At 43.6% G+C, this 24,379-nt stretch overlaps 1 protein-coding gene and 1 long non-coding RNA gene across 17 annotated transcripts in view; one reads left to right on the top strand and one right to left on the bottom strand.

The window, feature by feature from the left end:
- LOC137321665 (regulating synaptic membrane exocytosis protein 1-like) overlaps positions 1-24,379 on the top strand; it is a 984,914-nt gene that overhangs the window by 127,501 nt on the left and 833,034 nt on the right. The window lies entirely within an intron of this gene.
- Positions 9,602-11,819, bottom strand: LOC137321666 (uncharacterized). 2 transcript variants are annotated; one of them, XR_010962878.1, is made up of 2 exons: positions 11,500-11,819; positions 9,602-10,762 (listed from the first exon to the last, which is right to left on the bottom strand). It is a non-coding gene; the product is annotated as an uncharacterized lncRNA (long non-coding RNA). The 2 variants fall into 2 exon arrangements; XR_010962879.1 differs by having other exon boundaries at positions 9,602-10,758.

Genomic DNA, 24,379 nt, shown 5'->3' with positions numbered 1-24,379 from the left:
GTACCACAGAGGTTTCGGCTCCCTGAACCTCTGAGCTGCATCTTACCAGGGATTTAATCAATGAGCTGTGTCAGCATGTGGAGCCAGCCCCGAAGTTAGGAAGTAACACCCAGCAGCACTACCAGTAGAATTGAAAGTGATCACCAAACTAAACTCAACACCATTGGCTCCTTTCAGATACCAGCAGAAGATATCACTATGGTCAGCCAGGATTGCGGTTGTCTGTTGCTCATAGAGGTAACAGATGCCATGTCTTGGCATCCATCTGCATACAGGAAGTTCAGCACCAGGATTTCAGCAGCTGCTAGAGAAACAGATCCAATTATTTCTCTTTCCAATTTTGCTCTCTCCTATCTCTGCTGAAGCTTTATCCCTGAGTAACAATTCCACTGCTGCAAGTTGTCTTTCAATAACTCACCTGTGGTCCTTATTCACATCTGAGCATTGATGGTGTGTGGTTGCAACCTGTTTCACAGCCAAGGCCAATTTTGTCCGAAGCTCACATTCACATTGAAGGAATTTCATGTACTTACTGTTGGAATCAAGCACTCCCGGGTTAAATGCAGAGTAAATCACCGCTACTCTGCCTCAACAGTGTGCCTTAACCAAGACCTTAAAGAATAGAGACAAGAGACATGGTGCAGGAGGGAGGGTTGGCTAGAGACATGGTGCAGGAGGGAGGGCTTCAGATTCTTGGGGCGCTGGGACCAGTTCTGGGGCAGGAGGGACCTGTTCAAGCACCTCAACACAGCTAGGACCAATGTCCTCGCGGGGAGGTTCACTAGTGCTGTGGGGGAGGGCTTAAAATAATTTGGCAGGGGCACAAAGGATTGGGAGAGACAGATAGCACTAAAGTAAGAAATAGTAGAGTATTAGGTGGGATCAGACTAAGGGAGAATGCGAGAAGGTCTAAGATAGATTTACAGTGCATGTAAGTAAACACACGAAGCGTGTTAAATAAGGTTGGTGAGCTGCAGGCACAAATAACCACGGGAATATGAAGTAGTGGCTCAAAAAAAGGGCAGGATTGGGTACTAAATATTCCTAGATACAAGGGACGCTAAATTGGGCCGTGTAGCGCCCGTTGTTTTGGTGCTACACGGCCTCTTCGACATCCAAGATCGCGTCTTGGATGCGCACGCACGTTTCCTGCGTGACGTGCGCCATATGCCATTTTGGTATAAGAGTTAGTGCAGGCGCAGATAACGAATGCTGGAATCATGTAAAATAGGGAGAAAATGGCTTCAATCAGTGTACAACGCTGATTTAAAGTGATAAGTCCCAAAATGGTGTCTAACGCTCAACTCAACGCACAGTCTTAGCCCCGACCATCTGAACGTGTCTTAGAGTGCCTGGAGGACTCCCCACTGGCGCTATTTAAAGGGACCATGCAGGATTTACAGGTTAGTGGCTGGATTATTGCTTCTGGCTGCCGAAACATTTGTAACTGTTTTTGGAGGTCTGCTACACTTGAATACTAGGACGTGGGGACATAGCCCAACATTTAAAGCCAGGACATGCAGGAGTGAAATTACGAAATGCTTCTACATGCAAAAGGTGGGAGAAGTTTGGAACGCTGTTCTGCAAACGGCAGTTAATGGTAGCTCAATTGAAAATTCTAAATCTGAGATTGATAGATTTCTGTGAACCAAGGGTATTAAGGGATATGGGGATATAGGTCACAGGCCCACACTGATCTGATTGAATGATGAAACAGGCTCGTGGGGCAAAATGCCACCACCACTTGCTGCCTCCTGATATGTGCCAGCTTCTCCTGCAAGAAAGCGGGACGAGTGTCTGGGTGATGTGCCTGTCATGGTTGAATAGTTGCCAGTGTGTGTGGCCTGTGAGTTGTGGGTGGGGCGGCTTGCAACGGTGGTAATGTGTAAGAGTGAGAGGGTTGAGTACTCATGGAAAGAGTTTGTTGGTATGTGGGTGACGGGGGGTGGGGGGGTGTAGTGCATGGAGCAATAGATGCGGCTAGTGGTGTAGTTGGTAGGAGACGCCACTTGATAGTTGACCTCACTCATCTTGACCATTCATGTCAAAGCATTGAACTTCTTCCTGTTCTGCATCCATGTTTATGATGCTGTGTCCCTGGCATTGACCTCATCCCCTACTGCCTCCCACTACCTTTTGGGTGTATGTCTGGAGGGTCTCTTGCTCCCCGCCCTGCGGATATAGGATGTCCCTCCTTCTGTTCACCTCTTGCAGCAAGGCCTCTGGTGCATCAGCAGAGAACTTTGGTACATGGAATCTCAGATTGGTGAGGTCTGGCATGCAGATTGGAGGATGTGGGATTTAGTGGTACGCAACCTTTATTCAATGTTTTAGGGATGGGACCTGCATCTGTGCTTACGTGTGCGATGTCTGATCTCCATTCAGACTCCGTGCAGACAGCAGGCTGTTATATTCAGCAAATAACAGATACCAGCTATCTTTAAGAGATTTCTAACAGACAGCCTGCCTTTAAGAGATTGGAACTTCCCCCTGCTGGTGGAAAGTACGAATGGCATGGAATCCTCATTCAACGCTGAATTCCAACGCAGATTGCAGGTGAGTCCTCAGGCCTGACAAAAATCTCGTCCTGCCTGTGCAGAGACCATTGGGCGCGGGGTAAAAGCGGATTGTGCTACTCCTGCCCAAAAACAGGCCCTATCCAATTTTTCCCCCAAGGTGTTCAGGAAAGAAAGGGAAGGAAAATAAGGCGGGAGTTGGCAGTATTGATTAAGGACAATATTGCAGCACTGGAGGGGGTCAAGGATAGAATCTATTTGGTTAGAGTTAAGAAACAATAGAGGTGCCATTACACTACTGGGGGGTATTCTATAGGCCACCAACTAGTGGGAAGGAGATAGAGGAGCAAATCTGCAGGGAAATTACAGAGAAGTGCAAGACTATAGAGTAGTGATGATGGGGAACTGGGATAGTAATAATGTAAGGGGCAAAGAGGGGGAGGAATTTCTGAAGTGTGTTCAGGAGAACTTTGTTGAACAGTATGTTTCCGGCCCAACGAGGAAGGAGGCATTGCTGGATCTGGTTCTGGGAATGAGATGGGTCAAGTGGAGCAAGTGTCAGTGGGGGAACATTTTGGGAACAGTGACCATACTATCATAATGTTTAGATTAGTTATGGAAAAGGACAAGGAGCAATCTAGATTAAAAGTATTTAATTGGAGGAGGGCCAATTTCAGTGGGTTGAGAACAGATCCGGCCCGGGTAAATTGGAATCAAAGATTGGCAGGCAAAACTGTAATTGAACAATGGGCGGCCTTTAAAGAGGAGATGGTTTGGGTACAGTCTAGTTACATTCACAAGGTGGGGAAAGGTAGGGCAACCAAAGCCGGAACTCCCTGGATGACGAAAGATATAGAGAGTAAGATGAAGCAGAAAAAGGGAGCGTATGACATATGTCGGGTTGATAATACAAGTGAGAACCAGGCTGAATATAGAAAGTTCAGAGGAGAAGTGAAAAAGGAAATAAGAGGGGCAAAGAGGGAGTATGAGAATAGATTGGTGGCTAACATAAAAGGGAATTCAAAAGTCTTCTATAGGCATATAAATAGTAAGAGGAGGGTTGGGGCATACTAGGGACCAAAAAGGAGATCCATGCATGGAGGCAGAGGGCATGGCTGAGGTACTAAAAGAGGAGGTACTAGAAAGGCGAGCTGTACTTAAAGTAGATCAGTCACCCGGTCCGGATGGGATGCATCCTCGGTTGCCGAGGGAAGTAAGAGTGGAAATTGCACGCTGCTGGCCATCTTCCAATCCTCCTTAGAAAAAGGGTGGGACTGCCAAATCTAGAGCCCCCTGGATGACAAGGACCATACAGGGTAAGATAAGGCAAAAAAGGGAAGCTTATGTCAGACACCGAGAGCTCAATACTGCAGAAAGCCTAGAGGAGTATAGAAAGTGCAGGGGTGAAATTAAAAAGGAAATTAGGAAAGCAAAGAGAGGGCATGAAAAAGAAATCGTGGCAAGTAAAATTAAGGAAAACCCAAAAATGTTTTATGAATACATAAAGAGCACGATGATAACTAAGGAAAGAGTAGGGCCTACTAGAGACCAAAAAGGTAACCTATGTGTGGAGGTGGAAGATGTGGGTATGGTTCTTAATGAATACTTAGCATCTGTCTTCACAAAAGAGGGGGCGATGCAGAGATTGTAGTTAAGGAGGACGAGTGTGAAATATTGGATGGGATAAATATAGTGAGAGAGGAAGTATTAAGGGGTTTAGTATCTTTGAAAGTAGATAAATTGCCAGGCCCAGATGAAAGGTATTCCAGGCTGCTAAGAGAGACAAGGGAGGAAATAGCGGAGGCTCTGACTATCATTTTCCAATCCTCCCTGGCTACAGGCATGGGTGCCGGAGGATAGGAGGACTGCTAAAGTTGTACCGTTCTTTAAAAAGGAAGAAAGAGATAGACCGAGTAATTATAGGCCAGTCAGTCTAACCTCGGTGGTTGGGCAAATTATTGGAATCGATTCTGAGGGACAGGATAAATCATCATCACGGGTTAATCAAGAACAGTCAGCATGGATTTGTTAAGGGAAGGTCGTGTCTGACTAACTTGATTGAATTTTTTGAGGAGGTAACAAGGAGGGTCGATGAGGGTAGTGCATTTGATGTAGTCTACATGGATTTTAGCAAGGCTTTTGACAAGGTCCCACATGGCAGACTGGTCAAAAAATGGGATCCAAGGGAAAGTGGCAAATTGGATCCAAAATTGGCTCAGTGGCAGGAAGCAAAGGGTAATGGTTGACGGGTACTTTTTTGTGACTGGAAGGCTGTTTCCAGTGGGGTTCCGCAGGGCAAAGTCCCTTGCTTTTTGTGGTGTATATTAATAATTTGGACTTAATCGTGCCCCCTACATTTAAGAGGTTTTCAGATGATACAAAAATTGGTTGTGTGGTTGATAGTGAGGAGCAAAGCTGTAGACTGCAGGAAGATACCAATGGACTGGTCAGGTGGGCAGAAAAGTGGCAAATGGAATTCAATCTGGAGAAGTGTGTGGTAATGCATTTGGGGAGGTCTAACAAGGCAAGGGAATAAACAATAAATGGGAGGATACTGAGAGGTGTAGAGGAAGTGAGGGACCTTGGAGTGCATGTCCACAGATCCCTGAAGGTAGCAGGACAGATAGATAAGGTGGCTAAGAAGGCATATGGGATGCTTTCCTTTATTAGCTGTGGCATAGAATATAAGAGCAGGGAGGTTGTGCTGGAACTGTATAAAATACTAGTTAGGCCACAGCTTGAGTACTGTATACAGTTCTGGTCACCACATTACAGGAAGGATGTAATTGCACTAGAGAGGGTACAGAGGAGATTTACGAGGATGTTGCCAGGACTGGAGAATTTTATGTATGAGGAAAGATTGGATAGGCTGGGGTTCATTTCATTGGAACAGAGGAGGCTGAGGGGTGATTTAATTGAGGTGTATAAAATTATGAGGGGCCTAGATGGAGTGGATAGGAAGGACCTATTTCCCTTAGCAGAGAGGTCAATAACCAAAGGGCATAGATTTAAAGTAATTGGTAGAAGGATTAGAGGGGAGCCAAGGAAAAATTTTTCCACCCAGAAGTTAGTAGCGGTCTGGAATTCACTACCTGAAAGGATGGTAGAGGCAGAAACCCTCATCCCATTTAAAAGGTACATGGATGTGCATTTGAAGTGCCATAATCTACAAGGCTACGGACTAAATGCTGAAAAGTGGGATTGGGTTGGGTAGCTCTATTTCGACCGGCACAGACACGATGGGCCGACTGGTCTCCTTCTGTGCTGTAAATTTTCTATGTAACGGGGATGGTGCCAGAGGACTGGAAAATTGGAAATGTTACACCCTTGTTTTTAAAAAAAAAAGGGTGTAAGGATAAACCTGGCAACTACAGGCCAGTCAGTTTAACCTCGGTGTTGGGGAAGCTTTTAAAAATGATAATCCGGGACGAAATTAATGGTCACTTGGACAAGTGTGGATTAAGAAAGGAAAGCCAGCACTGATTTGTCAAAGGTGAATCGTGCTTAACTAACTTGATGGAGTTTTTTGATGAGGTAACAGAGAGAGTAGATGAGGGTAATGCGGTTGATGTGTATATGGACTTTCAAAAGGCGTTGATAAAGTGCCAAATAATAGGCCTGTCAGCAAAATTGAAGCCCATGGAATAAAAGGGGCAGTGGCAGCATAGATACGAAATTACGAAATTGGCTGTGACAGGAACAAAGAGTAGTGGTGAACAGTTGTTTTTCGGACTGGAGAAAGTTATATAGTGGTTTTCCCCAGGAGTCGGTACTAGGACCACTGCTTTTTTTTTCTATTGATGACTTGGACTTGGGTGTACAGGGCACAATTTCAAATTTTGTAGATGACACAAAACTTGGTAGTGAATAGTGATAAACTTCAAGAGGACATAGACAGACTGGTGGAATGGGCGGACACATGGCAGATGAAGTTTATCGCAGAGAAGTGCGAAGTGATGCATTTTGGCAGGAAGAACGAGGAGAGGAATATAAACTGCATGGTACAACTCTAAAGAGGGTGCAGGATCAGGGAGATCTGGGGGTATATTTGCACAGATCTTTGAAGGTGGCAGGGCAGGTTGAGGAAGTGATTAAAAAAGCATACGGGATCCTGGACTTTATAAATAGAAGCATAGGGCTCAATTTTCAAATTTAAAAAACGGGTGGTTTGGGGGCAGGGGGGCATTGCAAATTGCCACCATTTCAGACCTGCCTCCAACCCACCCATTTTGGGTTTTCACCGGGGTGGGGCGAAGGGCGGGCGACCAACCCGCTCCCAGGAGACGGGGCAGGCCTTAAAACCTTTCAAAAAGGATTCAGGCCTCTTTTTGCAACAATTCCCGATTTTAACCCCGGGGGGGCTGGGATTTCCGGGCCTTCTGTTTTACACCTCGTGAAAGGAGGCGAGAAGGCTTGAGACTAACGGGTAAGTGCCTAGAAAGGCACAGCTTGTGGGCCCGGAGGAACAGGAGTGCTTCCCCCAGGCCCAACAAGCCTACCTGCACCAACCCCCTAAAGATCCCCAACCCCCGATCGTGGATCTCCAACCCCGATCCCCCGAACCCGATCCTCCCACCCCTGACCCTCCCCCTCAATGATTGTGGACTACCGCGATGACCCCCGATCCCGACACCCCCCCCACCCCTCGTGACTGACCACCGATCCCATCCCCCATGACTCGCGACCCTTTGCCCACCCGTACTCCCTATACCCACCCATGCCCCCTCCCCCCATCCATACAAACAAAGACTTACCTGATGACATCCTCTCCCTGGCTGGTCTCCCATCCGACTGAGACCAGCCGGTCAATCAGCTGATCAGTCAAACAGGAAACCGACAAAAAAAATAACACCTCCTTCCATTAAAATCCTAAGGATGTCCGGGAAACCTGTACTAATGGGTTTCCTGGCCTCAATTTGACCCCCACACACCCTTCCTGGCTCCATTTTAAAATCACTCCCATAGAGTACAAAAGCAAGGATGTTATGTTGAACCTTTATAAAACATTGGTTCGGCCACAACCAGAGTATTGTGTCCAGTTCTGGGCACTGCACTTTAGGAAGGATGTGAAGTCCTTTGAGTGGGTGCAGAAAAGATTTACTGGAATGGTTCCAGGGACGAGGGACTTCAGTTACGTGGATAGAATAGAGAAACCGGGGTTGTTCTCCTTATAGCAGAGAAGGTTAAGAAGAGATTTGATAGAGGTGTTCAAAATCATGAAGGATTTAGATAAAGTAAATAAAGAGAAACTGTCCCCATTGGCGGAAGTGGTCGAGAACCAGAGGACACAGATTTTATGGAGATTGGCAAAAGAACCAAAGGCGATACGAGGAAAATTTTTTTATGCAGTGAGTAGTTTTGATATGGAATGGACTGCCTGAAATGGTTTTGGAAGCAGATTCAATCGTGGCTTTCAAAAAGGAATTGGATATATATTTGAAGGGAAAAAATTTGCATGGCTACTGGGAAAGGGTGGGGGAATGGGACTAACTGGATTGTACTTACAAAGAGCTGGCATGGGCTCGATGGGCTGAATGGCCTCTTTCTGTGCTGTAACCATTCTATGATTCTAATACTTCCCTACTGCACAAGTGTGAATTTTCCCATTTTCCTTAAGAGCCACCTCTGTAAGGGCTCTGAATAAGATCGCCTATTTCATGACAATTTTAGTGATTCGCACCACCTCGGAACTGAGTTAAGACTGAGCAAACTCATTCCACACAGGGATCACATTGAGGAATACAGTATTCCTAGCTGCTGCTTTGACTGATCATGGTTTTGATGTTATGTTCTCCTGGTCTGCCTCCCATCTTCCACCCTCCATAAACTTGAGCTCATCCAAAACTCTGCTGTTCATATTCTAACTCGCAGCAAGTCCTGTTCACCCATCACCCTGGTACTCGCTGACTTACATTGGGTCCCGGTCCGGCAATGCCTCGAATTTAAAATTCTCATCCTTGTGTTCAACTGCCTCCGTGGCCTCGCCCCTCCCTATCTCTGTAACCTCCTCCAGCCCTGCAACCCTCTGAGAACTTTGCCCTCCTCCAATTCTGGCCTCTTGTGCATCCCCGATTTCCTTCGCCCCACTATTGGCGGCGTGCCTTCAGCTGTCTAGGTTCTATGCTCTGGAATTCCCTCCCTAAACTCTCCGGCTCTCGTCCTGAAAGATGCTTCTTAAAACCTGCCTCTTTGACCATGCTTTTGGTGGCATTTCCTTTCGTGGTACGGTGCCAAATTTTGTCTGATAATGCTCCTGTGAAGCGCTTTGGGATGTTTTACTACATTAAAAGTGCTGTATAAGTGCAAGTAGTTGTTTGTTTCACCATTTTCTGGCTTCATCAGTTCAAACCTCTTTTTCATTCTTGTGATGCCTGTCACCTCTATTTTCTCTTGTACATCACAGCTCCTTTTTTTAGTGTTGAGATATTACAGCCAGCAGAGATAGGGAGGGGCAAGGCCACGGAGGCAGTTGAACACAAGGATGAGATGTTCGTCCCTTCAGTTTGGGCTGGAGTGAAACCCAGGCTCTGGCAGTGAAAGGACAGCATGCTAAACCATTACATCACCCAGTCCCCAATCTTCTCATCAGAAGAGAGATCACTCCTACCACTTTCTTGTGACTAAATGACTAATTGTACCTGTTTTGCCAGTAATCCTATTTGTTGTGTATTTTTAGAAATATGATTATACCAATCAGGATAGTGCATATTGGGTTTCTGTAAATGAAGATGTTAAAGATGTCTAATTTGTTGACGAGAGCGGTCTAGTTAATGCAAACAGTCAGCAAATGTATGGAACTTGGCCCTTTACCTTGATTTCGCAAAAACATAAAATCTACAGGAAATAAGAACTCAAAAGAATGCCCAATATTACTGTGGTGCCTGGGTTTTCCTGCTCTATTGCATTGTCCCTCCACGCCTCTTCGTGTGATAATCATTTCTGTTTTTTACAAAACGTTTTTGCTAAATGTAGCGCATCAATGAGTTGTCTTGTTCAATATTAGCAATGAATGTGTTAGCATGTTTGTATTCATTTCCCCATCTTCTATTTTAGTGGAAGTGCTAACATTATTGAGAATAAAACAAACCAGTTAACCCCTTTTATTGAAATAGTGGATAAAGCAGTTTGATACAATATCACAAGGTGTGATTTCAACTCAAATCTTCAGTTGTAGCCATTTTTTAAGAATACGTTTTCCTTTTTTTTTTGTTTTTTTTTCTGTTGCTGAGCTTTCCCATTTACATTTTATCATTTGTATCTACTGGTACTTCTCTCAGTTGCCTTTAATAGACAGTAAGTTTGCTGTGCGGCTTTTCACTATTTGCCAGAAAGTTTAGTCTCCTCGGAGGATTGAAAACAGCTTTCCAAAAAATGAAACTTTTTCTTTTAACTGGAATGTAATGTTTTTGCACATTTTAATTTTATTTTACTTCTACTCCATAAATCTTCACGGCTGCACATAAAATAGTTTTTGTTTCAGGTTTCAGTGCAGTTCTCACACCATACCTCATACGGCTTTATTCATAATGATAGTTGGATTGAAACATTGGAGTAACACAGTCCAAAGGTAGGGCTTTATAATTGAACTGCAAAATCAAAGCACTCTGTAGTTAAAAATTACATCCATCCTGAGTCGGTAACTGGGGAAAGTATTTCTGTTTCTAGGCTCTGCTACCGGAATATTCCACTAATTTGAAAACAGATCTACCCCCTGCAGACCCTCTGAAGATCTTGATGTACTTCCACTGGAGAAAGGTTAATCCTCAATCAGTTAGTTCATCATTAACACACCACCTGTGACTGGGCTGCACTTCTATGACCCCAGCTTCTTAGTTAGTACACTTTGTACTGATTTTCAAGTTCTTCGCTCCAGAAGCTGAACTTGATTGTTAACGTGCAATTCCTCCCTTAAAGTGTTTGATACGATCTTTGTCTGTAACTTGGGATCATACTGCCGAACATAGTTTAGCTGTTTCAATAACCTCGTCGTTTTACTGATGACGGTTTTGATGAATGCCTCGTTTCACATTTTCCCAGCATTCAGTCCTCTTCTTGATCTTTCTGTGAAGCCTGTTGCTCCTGGATTCTCTTGTACATTGCAGCTCCTGGAGTAGTTTTGAGTGATATGTGGTTCATTGGCAGTTGAAGTTCATTTCTGGATCAGACACACTGTAAACTGAGCCATGATTTTGAAAAGAGAAACAACATGTTTCTTGTTGGGCTGTGCTATTGGCCTTTAAATCTTCCTCATGATGGAAATTAAAAGGGACAAAATAACAAAACAAAATGAATAAGAACTTCCATCAGGTAATGAGGATGGATATTCTGCACATAGGTGATAAAAGTTAGCTGAACAATCATAGCTAGAGGTTTGGAGATCTGAGTTCAAATTTCACTCCATTGTTGTCCTAGCCCAGGTCATACAGCACCACTTGTCCAAGAGAATAGCTGGGTGACCTACTCCACGACCTCCATTAAGGCAGCTCTTGAACTGGCCTCTAAGAGACACAGTCTTGAATTTCCTGGCCGTTGCTGTGCAAAGCTGCTGTTTTCTAAGTGGATGGGGGAGGAATTTGGGTTGGGACTCAGTTACCTGGGTCTCTGCCCGTTTTATTGTGTTCTCCTTAATTTTACTAGAAGTTGGGGGAGGCGTTTCTTGCATCCACCTTCCCTCCATGTGAATGTCACCAGAAAAGTTGAGACTGGCAGGATGGTGTCATCCACTGGAATTTCTGCATAATGCATGTGTACATAACATGACAGCATCAAATCCTGGCAGAAGTGGGGCTAACAAGTTTGTGAAATGCCAGTTATTGTAGGATTATAATTATTAATTTTGTTTATCCCTATTTTTAGGGAAATAACCCTATTACTAGTTCTAACCTTGAGCGGAGACAACAACCATAGAATGTGGTACTAAGATTACTAAACACTTTATTCGATCGCCGAACAACATTAAGCAACAGGTCTAAATAATACTTACAACTGGGAACAGGGTTCAGAACACAGGTTGACCAGACCGTTGTTCTTGGGAGGGCGAATCTTCCTCGTCGTCTTCAGGTTGCCTCTCTTCCCGATAGCACAGTTCGTTCTCTTTTTATACAGTTTTGAGGTTTTTGTCTTCTGGTTTCCAACTCCCATAAAAGGGGCCTCTCTGTCATTTGTTTGTTTTTGTTGGAATGGTCACGACTTTTGACATTGCCATTCTATGTCTGTTTTTTGTTTTCCTTAGTAGGAGACCAAAGTCTGTGGTTTGTTGCTGTTACAGTGTACCATATTCTGTTCTATGTCTGCTTTCTGTTGTTTTTCTTAGTAGACAAAAGTCTGTAGTTTGTGGTTAACTTACAGGCTGGGTTTTCCATTAGCCAGAGTCAAAAGTTCATAACATTTAAATAACCCAAAACAATCCTAAACCCTACATTACCCAACAGCAATCGATCACAGTGCAATTTATTGCTGCTGAGAAAGTGGTCCATTTTAATTAAGAAAGCTTTGTTTCTTTCAGGGCATGTTCAGCAAGCATCAACATCCCCTTAACATTTCAACATCCCATGCCACCAACCGAGATGGGAAACTCAGTAGCACTGAAAATTGAAAGATGAATTGAATTCATCACCTCGGGACGTCCCAAAGCATTTCACAGCCAATGAAGTAATTATGAAGTGTAGTCACTGTTGTAATAAAGGGAACAAGAGTCCCTTTTATGCAAATTCCCCATACCCCAGGATTTGGGATGGTGTTGGGGATAGTCCAGATTGGCGGGCGAAAGTCTTGCCTGACCAAGGATCTGCTACCATTGCAGCTTGACAGAAATTTCTAGCCCATAACCCCAGTGATCACAATAGTTAGCTGCTTCCCTATGGGAACCTGCTTGATTTCCACTTGGCATCTCACAGTCCAACCATCACAGCATGAACTGTTTCTTGAATAATTATGGAGTTTTGGCCTTCATTACTTTACTTGCAAGATTGTTCTCAGTGTGAAGAAGTGCTTTCTGACATCAGTCCTGAACATGCCGTTACCAAGTTGTATCTCTGTCTCTTTGTCTAAAGGTCATAGTTGAGCTTACCATGTTGCTGATGAACCTAGTCTATTTGACTCAGTATCTTGTATACCTTTTTGGTTTCTCCTCTTTGCTTTGTTTCAAGACTCAAGAGTCCCAAGTTTTTCTAACCTTTCGTAAACACAATCCTCTAACACTAGGGACCAGCACTATGGCCCTTCTCTGCACAGTTTCCAGAGTTTGGGTGTTTCTTTTGTGCTTCAAAGACCAGAACTGAAACCAATACTTAAGGTACAGCCTTATCAAAGCACGATTCATCCTCAGACTTGTAAGGGTAAGCTTTACAAATATGAGCTCCCAGCGTTGAGCTTCATCCTTCGGGAGCAGATATCAAGAATTCATGTATGTGCCCTCCACTAACTTTAATGGATAGAAAATCATGGAGGGGGGAGAGTGGTGTCTTTGCGAATTCCTGATATACATTTCCATTGGGCGTCGTTTCATGCTGGGAGTGCTTAGTCATAAAACTTATCGTGTACTCTCTTGATTTGGTAACATAGCTCAGCATTTTGTTTGCTTTGTTGATTGCTGCTCTGCAATGATCGGCCATGGGAAGTGCTGAGCCGACTATCACTCTCAAATCTGTTCCCTAACCAATTCAGCACCATTCATTGAGTCTGTCCCTCATTTTTCCTTCCAGTGTGGAACACCTACACTTACCTGCATTGATTTTCATCTGCCATAATTTTGTTATTTACATATTTTGCCCAGTAGATTCTTAGTTGTTTCATCCCAGTCTACTGCCCCATCCCAGGATTTGCAGGTTGGACCAGTGTTTTTATCACATCATCATGTTGCATGTGGTTGCACTGCATGGTTGCTGGCTATTTGAATCTCAGAAACAATGCATTAAAAGAATCCCTCAAAGGTATTGAAACAGGAAATAGTATTACAATAGAATTGTGTCACTGACCACAAAATGGTAATGTTGCATTGATCATAACACCTTGGAAGAATGTAACCAAACACATTCTGTTGACTATTCCAAGTGCAAATGAAGGCATGGCGCAAAAGTATGTTTTGGATATGTAAATACCAATATCCCCTTATGAAGGTTTAATTTTTCCTGTTGAAATGGTTGATAGGGCTAAGTGAATAAATTCACGTCCAAGCTTTAATTATATAGAAAGGAAGTAATATGTACATTTTGAATTATTAATGTAAGTGTTGTGATTGGCAGGGTGTCTTTCTCCTGGAACCATTAAAGCTTGATAGAGGTTGGGATTTTTGAAGGAAGTGGGATAATGTTTCAGATAGATGGGATATAGTATATTGCAAAACTAGCTGCCTTTATTTTTCTTTGCTGGTGCTTATAAGGTAGATTTTATGAATTAATGCTCTTAGTGCATTCCCGGCACGTGGCATCATGTGTTACATAGAATTACATAGAATTTACAACACAGAAACAGGTCATTTGGCCCAACTGGTCTCTGCTGGCATTTATGCTCCACGCGAACCTCCTCCCACCCTCTTCATCTAACCTTATCAGCATATCCTTCTATTCCTTTCTCACGAGTTTATCTAGCTTCCCTTTAATCTATGTTAGAGTGCATATTAGGAATTTGGCAGAGTGCCCCTATGATTTTCAGTCTATTCATTTTAATTTGGGCTGGAAGCATTACATAGATGAAGATTTACCTCACTGAGTTTTTATCTTTGGAACCTGAGTTTGAAAATAGGACATACAGATGGGATGGAAGTTTCCCCTGCCTGCTGGTCGCCTGCACTTGATGCAGAGAGGTGGCCATGATTTTGAGGCCCCGGCCTCGTTCACATCAGGCCGGTGAGCTGCAGGGTGCCAAACAAGCTTCTCGATGCAGCTTTCCGGAGTGAGGCCTACCAGTGTCGGGAGTCCTCCGGCCTCCAGCAAGGTGTGTTTGGATAGAGATCATGATCATGGAGGAGTGGATCCCAGGGCGGTAGCAGCCCACATTATTTTTGCAGAAAGCGAATGTCAGACTGGCACAATAGGAGGTATTCTTTCGGGTTAGGGCTAAGGCACATTGTTGGAACAGAGGACATGGAGCTTCAGCCTGTGGCTGATGATGTTTGACGTTGACATTGGATGCCTGAAATGGGCAGTATTCTAACCTGCAGCTTGAACATCCCTCACCTTGCTAAGCACAAGAAAAGATTGCTAACAACTACCAGGTAAAAACTGTTTCTGACTCAGCAATTGAGAAAAAACTAAAATTATCAATCTTGTAATATCAAATGCATTATTCATTCCTGACTGTTTCCATTCCACACTTGATAGTCCCATGGCCCCAGCAGGACTTGAACCATAGAATATTTGGTTATTTATGCTCATATGTATCCCTATAACCTTCAATCTCTTTCAGAACCAGATTGCCATCTTTTTACAGAAGCTATTCCCAGTTTTGACTACTTTTGGTGGGAACGTGTTTCACACCTCTGCTACTCCCATAGGGAAGAAAAAGTAATTTTGCTTTTTAACAGTAAGTATTATTTTCTCCCCACTCTAGGTTTAGTCTTCCCATAGCACACACCACCATTCATTAGAAGGGCAAGTTTGCTCCCAGGTTAATACCTGTAAGTGGTCACCAGGTGGTTGGAGGGCATGTTCAGTGTCTTCCATGACAACATGGATTAGATAAGTAATCACCGTGTGGTGAATTATAGGTGTCGGCACAAGCCCAAATTATTCCCACTCCCAAAAAAAGGTTCTTTGCATCTGCAGTTTCTGTAATCTGTTAACTTCACAGCTCTTAGAACTTCAATTTAAACACATTAAGCAAATTGACAGCCCGTTTTACACCCCGCCCAATTTTTCTTTTCCAATGGATGGGGTGTTAAGCAGGCTACCAATTCGTTATTGCCTGTTTTGCTTTACCAGGAGCTTAGCTCCAAGGACGAGGCTGCAATGCTGCAAAAAGTTCAATGGCCTCGCTGGAGTTGTCAAGGTAATAATAATGCTCTCTTGCTCTCACCTCCACCACCTCCAGTCTCACTACTCACAATAATCCTCCCCCACTTCCCTTCACTCTCCTAAATCACTGTGCCACACTTCACTCCAACTCCTTCTCCTCATACTCACACACTCACCACTACTGGACCCTTCACTTCCCCACATTCACACATTCACCCCCATTGTCCCTGTTTTCAGCAATTTAATGATTTGGATCAACTCACCTCAATGCTCTTTTCTCCAGTGATAGGAAATTCAGTTTTTATCAGCATAAGGGTGGAACTCTTACTGTTGATGTTGGAAACAGCATGGACACAGAATAGGATTCCTGTTTGTAATCATGCCAGCCTTTTGACCACACTACTTTGAGTCCAAGAATCATTCGTGTTACTTTCATTTGATTCTTTTCAAATGCATCAGCATATCTATAAAAGCAAAATCCCCAAATAACTCAAAATATTCCAACTTTTAACTTGCATTCAAATACACTCAAGGGTACATTTTTATTTGGACACCCAAATCTTTTCCTTTCACCTTTGTCAATGAACATCTGCCCATTATGGTATCCATGCTGGATGTTTCCTGCGCCAGTGTACAACTATCCACATTAAGTGCCATCCCGTTGGTTCATCTTGGACAAAGCACATATGGGCACCTCCCCCTTGTTAATGTCCTTGGTTAATGGCCAGGATGTTTTCTTCCAGGGGGCAGAGGGTGTGCAGGTGGGTTCTGCTTCCTCCACTGACAGCCTTTTGTCTCAAGTTGTGCGCGACCTTCTTCTAAAAAGAAAGAAGTGTGTGTTAGTGACGGTCTTGTGAGGTATTTAGAGAATGTGCTTGTCATGGTCTAATAATTGATATGCAGTGTTTATAAGATGTGAGGTGTGGGGAAGTGAAGGGTCCAGTAGTGGTGAGTGTGTGAGTATGAGGAGAAGGAGTTGGAGTGAAGTGTGGCGCAGTGATTGTAGGAGAGTGAAAGGAAGTGGGGGAGGAGTATTGTGAGTAGGGAGACTGGAGGTGGTGGAGGTGAGAGTAAGAGAGCATTATTATTACCTTGACAACTCCAGCGAGGCCATTGAACTTCTTGCAGCATTGCAGCCTTGACCTTGGAGCTAAGCTCCTGGCATTGACCTCCTCTGCAACCTCTTCCCATGGGTGACGGAGTTGTTTCCTGTAGGGTTTTCTGTTCCCAGGGGGAACAGGATCTCCCTCCTCCTGTCCACCGCCTGCACCAGGGCCTCCAACACAGCATCGGAGAATTCAGGCACCCAGTCTGGACCTCTTCTAGCCATTTTTCTCTTCAGAAACCTGCCCTGCTGTCTGCAACCAGAATGCACCTCCCCTTTAAGAGGTGCTGGTTGCTTTTAAGTTGCGTCAGAGTCACCCATATTCTGCCTGCCCCTCAAACTGGTGCGTAGCCAGTGAATTGTGCAGGTAGCACTGGCTGCACGCCTGAATTATTATAATGAGCTGCCAGCACCAATTTCATGAGACCACGTGTACAGGTGCTTTATGTGCATGCACATCTGTTTTCAGGTGTGATCGAATTTCTGGCCCATGATATTTGGTTCCAGCTCTGATTGAATTGTTTAGATTTGCATAAGTTATCATGTATCCTCTGAACCAATCTATCTATTGATTAACAACTGTGTAATATATATATATAAAAATATACTTTAGCCCAAATGTGTTACATTAGCATAAAATCAGTATTGAATAATGTGATAAAGGTAATGGAAGTTTTTTTGCTAATGTCAGTACCATGTAGGATCTCAGTATTTGAGATCTATCAGCAGACAACATTACTAGAAAGAAAGAGAGCTGATATTGTGGCCACATTCTGTTTTTTTAAAAAAAGGACCTGTTTTACACAAGTGGGAGTCTGTGAACGATCACGGTTTTACTTAGTAAGCCTTATACAATAGATGACTCACCAACTCACTCGTGGAAAACAGGCTTATTCTTCTCAGAAAGCACCCACACTACTCATGCATCTCTTGCTGTCACGATTATTAGTTCTATAATTCTGTTATGGATAGTTGGGATTTGTTTTTCTATTCTCCCTTGTTCACTTTGTTCGTGCCCTTGTTTGTTCCAGAGCAGTGGACCATGTTTCAGTGTAAAAGCTGTTAATTAGAACAATGACCTCACTGCACAACCTTGCCATTCGTAATGATCCTATGACAGAATTAAATGATTAGAGCTAAAATTACGATTTTAATAATGGCCTTCATGTATGATCTCATGGGATTGATGCATTAAGGGCAATAATTGATTGATTGAACCATTGTGATTCCACCTAATACATTGAGCTTGCAATTTGCTGTAGCACTCAGGAAGGCTTGCACTACAACTGACTCATCAGCTCAATGCATTCATTGACAACAAAATGATTCATGCTGTCAACCGAGCTTTATCCCCCAAATATTCCATGCTACAATCCTTCTCAGTGGATTAAATATATACCAGTATTAAATTTCACTTGTAACCCACCGGCAAATATTTTAGCAGTTTGCAGTCAGTGTTTGCTTAGTCACACCCCGGAGTTACTGCTGCTGTCTTAAGAATGGTGGTGGAAGGGGTACATTGGTTTCCTGCTCTGCTTCAGGCAGTGGTGTAAAAATCAAGGATAAATGCAGCATAGTGATAGTGGTTTCAAGCAACTAAACTGATCAGTTGCTACTGTGCAAGAAATAGGAGACAGTGGTTAGAGCGTCCTTTATTTCTGTCGCTGCAGATTCAGAGAGAGCTGGATTGTATGACAACCAGCACTGATGATATCTGACAGCTGGCTGGACTGACAAGAAAAGTACAGAAAGCAAATATTTTAGAAAAGAAAGCTGAGAAAGAAGGGTAAAAAGAAAATAAAGCAAGAAAGAAAAAATAAAACGGAGAAAGAAAACAACTAAGAGAAAGAGACTAGAAAAAGGAGGAAAGTTAGACAGAGAAGGAAACCTGAAACATCAAGGAGAAATAGCTTAGCAGAGAAACAGTAACACAATACTTTATCAGTCTTCATCTGGCAATCTTTTTTTTTCTGACGCATGTGATGCAACTTTTTCCACCTGAAAGATCTCTCGGGCCTCTGCCAATGGCACTGTATGGTTGGCTGCCATTGGGCTCATGTGAATGACTTAGGCATTTAGAAGAGTGGCCTTTGAGCAAAACATGCTCAAGAGTGTGGTCCTCAACAAAAATATAATGAGTAACCATGTCCTAGATTAAACAAAAGCAAAACACTGCAGATGCTGGAAATCTGAAATAAAAACAGAAAATGCTGGAAAAGGTCAGCAAGTCAGGCAGCATCTGTGGAGAAAGAAACAGAGTTAATGTTTCAGGTTGAAGACCTTTCGTCAGAACATCTGCTATGAATGATTTTGTTCTATGCAATGTACTTAGATACTTGTTTATCTGCTGGAGTATTTCAAGACTCCACCTTTATTAAAGCTGATTACCTCCATCAAACAGCAGCACCAAGCTTCCCATTGGCTTTCAATTTGTTGACCAGGAATAGTTGATATTCAGTCCACTGTTGTTGCTCACTTGAATGTAGCATATTCGAGTTCTCTGAGGAACAATGCTTTTGCAGGTTGAGATTCACAAGTGATGCTGTTAATGAGTTGTGTCACGTGTTGCAGTCAAACTCATCCACAGACATAGGGCTGACAATGCCGTTGAAGGTCGCAACAGCCTTTAGCTTCTACGCCTCTGAATCATTCCAAGTGCCATTGGCAATGAGACCCACTTTAATTAATCTGTAATACACTAATGTACAAAACAAGTGACTGATGCCTTGTTTGCTTGAGTAACCAATTTCATCTCCTTTCCCATGGACATGTGGTAATAGTATAAGAGTGCTTTGTAAGTTAACCAAAATATCAGGATTTCTGGAGGTCTTGTGGCATTAGGTGCTCCATTAAACAATACCACTATCTACATGAATCAGAAAGGAATTCATTCTATGCATGTCAAGCTCATTTTTGACCATCATCATTGGATTACACAAGTTAATGTTTGCTTCCCAGGTAGTTGTCACAATGTCTTCATTTTAAGGCTGTTATTGTCCCAGTAATATTTGACCCACAGAGGTAAGTCTCAGGGTCACTCTGGGCAGTCAAGGCTATCCTCTGGAGACATAGCTCAATACATCTGTTAGGTATCGCAGCTGAACACAGTAAAATGAAGTGCATAAATCCACCCAAGTAATTATTGAGCACACCATTGGCATGTTGCGGCTGTGCTTCAGGTGTCTGGGTGGATCAAGAGGTCTCCTACAGTACAGTCCAGCTAAAGATCCAAGGATTGCTGCGGTGTGCTGCATTCTGAGCACATCACCCAGCATTGTCATTATGAAGGCCTTGGAGGAGGAAGATACCCTGCCATAGCACAGGGCTCGGCATGGAGAGCAGCAGAATACATTTCCAAATCTCTCTTCTAATGTTAAAAGCTGCTGATTGAACTAACAGTCCTGCTTCTGTCTTCCCCATGCCCTCCATTAGTCAGCGTTCTTACAAGGTGCCTCACTCTCCCAGTGAGTTTTCAAAACCTCCATTCGGACCAGCTGCTGAAACACGAAAAGGCTCAAGGGCTAATTTTTGTCTTCAGATCTGTTAGTTCTAGATGGTTAAGAACTAGTGCAAATCCTGTCTGAAATGTTGTGCAAAAATACCCAATTCTCCAGTGTAAGGTCATGTGCATAGTTATTTACAGAGCCAGGTACAGACACAGGTGAGTCCAGGGAAGACACAAGTTTTGGGAGAAGAAAAATGCACGGAAGTTGAATTTAAAGGGATGGGAACAACTAAAGAGGAGTGTCACAGTAGGGGGACAAAAATAATGGATGCCTTTTGGAGAGTGTCAAAATGCATCTCTACCCTTTTCCAAGAGTTAGTTAAAATTAAAAAGATTAAGAAGTGGCAGGCAAAACTGAAGGGAAAGGAAATTGTATGTGCAGATAAGTGACTTCAGCACTTGAGTCCCTCTCTGATGGCTGCTGAAGTCCAGGAAGTTCTGCATGACGTACTTCCAAGGAGAGTTGTATTCAGTATCATTTCACGGTACCATCTCCATCAGTCAGCTTTGCAGCATGCTTACAAGGTGGTAGAGCCAAGTTTCAGGCCACACCTGCCAGGCACTATCCCTGTATGTGCCAGTCCTGTGCTGTATGGTAGCTGCAGGTATCCTTCCAACAGATGGCACAGCTCTGCATCTGCTGATCCAAATCCTTTGAAGACAGATCCCAAGAGTTATTGGCAGGTAGGTATGCCATGGCCTGCACTTGGTGACATCTTGGTGGGTGTGGCTAATTATGCAATGCTAAGTCTTGATCAAGGCATGAGTTGATCAAGACTTCTTTCTGGCCGCATCACTTAATGCATGACATGTTGTGATTAGAGGTCTTCCGAAAAACCATCCCACATGTTGGTTGGTCAGGCATTTACACATAGTGACACCATTGGGGGTTTGCTTGCAAAGCTTCCTTTGGGAAGAGAAGCTTTTACCAGCACCATGTCTGCTAAAGTGAGTTAGTTCCACCTCTCTCTGCAGATATGGGTCTGCAGGTGCTGGCAGGAAGGCATGGAACATCTCGTGGGTTGCCTGACCAACCTGGTATCCATCTGTAGGTCCTCCTTCAAACACATCAATATACAGGATCTGTACGAGTAATGTTTTGATCTCTGGTGCTTCCGCTTGGTGACAATGTGTGACATGTCCTCTTAAACCTAATCTGGTGCTTCAGCCAGATGCAAACTCCAGGGACTGGTGTTTGAAGTGGCTGTCTGCTGTGTGTCCATTACAGCCTGTGCAGATTGAAAAAGCCCTCGACTTCCAATAGTTGGTATCCAGTTGCAGGCTCTGCCATTCTGCAACGGCGTATTCAACTTGGCCCTGCACTGAGGGAAGTAATGATGGATGCACAGTACACTGAATTAGTGGAAGGTAACAGTGGGTTCTCCTACCTTGCGTGACTTAGTGTCGTCATCCAGCATTGCCTCTAGTTGCTTGGTATGGTGCTCATGACATCTCTACTGGTAACCACCTGCACCTCTCATTGGGCAACTTGCCTTGGGCTCTTGCACTGTTGTGCCCAGACAGAGTAACCCTTTGTGCCTTACTTCCTGCAGCAGAATTTCTATGACCTGGACTGGGAAATGGATGTTTTCCACACAGAATCTAGTGGCCAGAGGTAGGATTGATTTAAAATAAAACCAATGTGCTTAGAGATGGCAGCTGACATTTTGGAATAAAGCTTGAGACATGCTACAATGAGTCTCCTGAGTGTTGTTAAAATAGACTACAGACCATTATACAGCTTTACAGCTGGGATGGAAACATATGAACTTACATAAATGACGGACAGGAAAAGATTCACTGGCCCATTTAGCCTGTCCCATATAATTGTAATGCCTAGTGCATCACAATACAAACACTCCCCATCCACCCAGATCCATGTAATCTCCAGGGAGAGGTGAAAAACCAGACAAAAACCCAGGCCAATTAGGGAAAAAAGTCTGGAAAATGCCTCTCCAAACCCTTTAGGCGATCAAAACTAATCCAGGAGATCACATAGACCTTAATTAATGTTACAGGATACCGAACTCCTATACGAGATGATCTCTACGCCAGCCAGAAACAGATCTAGTTTCCTGTTGAAGGAATTCAACGAATCAACGTTCACCGCATGAGCCAGCAGCCTGTTCCACAGGTCCACTATTCTCTGGGAAAAGAAGAACCGCCTAACATCCAACCTAATTCTGTCATTACAGAACTTGTAAGGGTGTCACCTGGTCTTCCCTAACTTATTCAGTTGAAATAATTGGTCCACATAAACACAATCTAGCCCTTCCATTATTTTCTAAAACTTGATCCAATCGTCTGAGTCTAAGCTTTCCTAAAGTTTTTTGAGCCTATCTGGGTAACTAAGGTGTTTTCGCTGGGAATCAATCTTGTGGCCCTCCTTTGCATCCTTTCCAAAGCCTTAATATCTCCCACCATGTGAGGAGACTAAAACTGGACACAGATTCTAACTGAGGCCTAACCAAGGTATTGTACAAGGAAAACATGGTATGCTTTGTTTTATAGTGAATTGGGAGACACATGGCAGATGCAATTTAATGTGGATAAGTATGAAGTGATGCACTTTGGGAGGAACAACATGGAGAGACAGTATAATCTAAATGGTACTATTTTGAAGGGGGTTGCAAGAGCAGATGGACCTGGGGGTGCATATTCACAAATCTTTGAAGGTGGCAGGGCAAGTTGATAAGGTGGTTAAGAAAGCGTATGGGATACTTGGCTTTGTAAATAGGGGCATTGAATACAAAAACAAGGAAATTATGCTAAACCTTTACAAATCACTGGTAAGACGTCAGCTGGAGTATTGTGTATAATTGTGGGCACCACACATTGTGAAGGATGTCCAGGCCTTGGAGAGGGTACAGAGGAGGTTTACCAGGATGATACCAGGGATGAGGGACTTCAGTTATGCGGAGAGATTAGAGAGGCTGGTATTGTTCTCCTTAGAGCAGAGAAGGTTAAGGTGAGACCTGATTGAGGTATTCAAAATAATGAAGGGTTCTAATAGAGCAAGTAGGGAGAAACTGGTTCTTCTGGCAAGTGGGTCAGTAACCAGAGGTCATAGATTTAAAATAATTGGCAAAAGAACTAGAGGGGAAATAAGGAGAAATGTTTTCACACAGAGGGTTGTTAAGATTTGGAACACACTACCTGAAAGGGTGGTGGAATCAGATTCCATAGGAACTTTCAAAAGACAGTTGAACATGTACTTGAAGAGGATTAATTTGCAGGATTTGGGGAAAAATCTGGGGTGTGGGACTAAATTGGACAGCTCTTTCAAACAGCCGGCACTGGCACGATGGGCCAAATGGCCTCCTTCTGTGCTGTAAGATTCTATGATTCTACAATCTAAAACCATGTTTGCTTTAGCGGAAACATCAAGGCATTGGTCGTGAACCTTTAGAGAGTGATGCACTAAAACACCCTGATCTCTTTCTTTCACCACTAGCTTTAATTATGTACATTCGGCATTTGATCTGCACGCGTGCATAACACTACGTTTCTCTAAGTTAAACATCATTTGCCAAACATGGGCCCATTCATCCAACACATCAAGATCTGCCTACAGTAGTTCAGCAACCCCGACAGCCTTTAACACTTGCACATATCTTGGTTATGTCCACAAATCTGAGCTCTCCAAGCTCATCTTGACCATGAGACCCACCTCCTGCTACCTCAACCCTATTCCCACCAAACTGCTGACCACCTAACTTCCCTTCCTGGCCCCCATGTTAGCTAATATTGTTAACTGTCCCCCTCCCGTTCAAATCTGCCATCATCACCCTCCTCAAAAAACCCACCCTTGACCCCTCTGTCCTTGCAAACTACCGTCCCATTTCCAACCTTCCTTTCCTCTCCAAAGTCCTTCCAGTCTAATGGAACAGTCCCCAACTTGAGCAACCCATGTAAGATATGGGCAAGGGGCTCGCATAGCACCAGTCCCATTTCCTTATTATCTGGGCCGACAGGTGGATCTATTTTAAATTCCTTATTCTATCTAAGACGATATCCTCATCTATCTTGATGTTAACTATTTTACTTTTAGCAGCACCACTTGATGCTGTCAGTTGAGCATCGTCTTCAAGAGTGAAGACTGATGCAAAGTATTCATTTACCATCTCTGTCATACCATACCCTGAGAATCCTTTCTAACCTGCCCATATAGTCTTTGATGGCCCTCTGACTCAACGTAACTGATAAAGCTTTTCCCGTTGCTACCACGCTTCTCCACTATCCTCTCTTCCATTAACCTTTAGCCGATCTAATAGCAGCCTTAGTTTTCTTAACCCTTCAT

The sequence above is a fragment of the Heptranchias perlo genome, chromosome 5 (assembly GCF_035084215.1).
Source record: "Heptranchias perlo isolate sHepPer1 chromosome 5, sHepPer1.hap1, whole genome shotgun sequence".
Classification (NCBI taxonomy): Eukaryota; Metazoa; Chordata; class Chondrichthyes; order Hexanchiformes; family Hexanchidae; genus Heptranchias; species Heptranchias perlo.
This window is presented reverse-complemented; position numbering and strand designations above follow the sequence as displayed.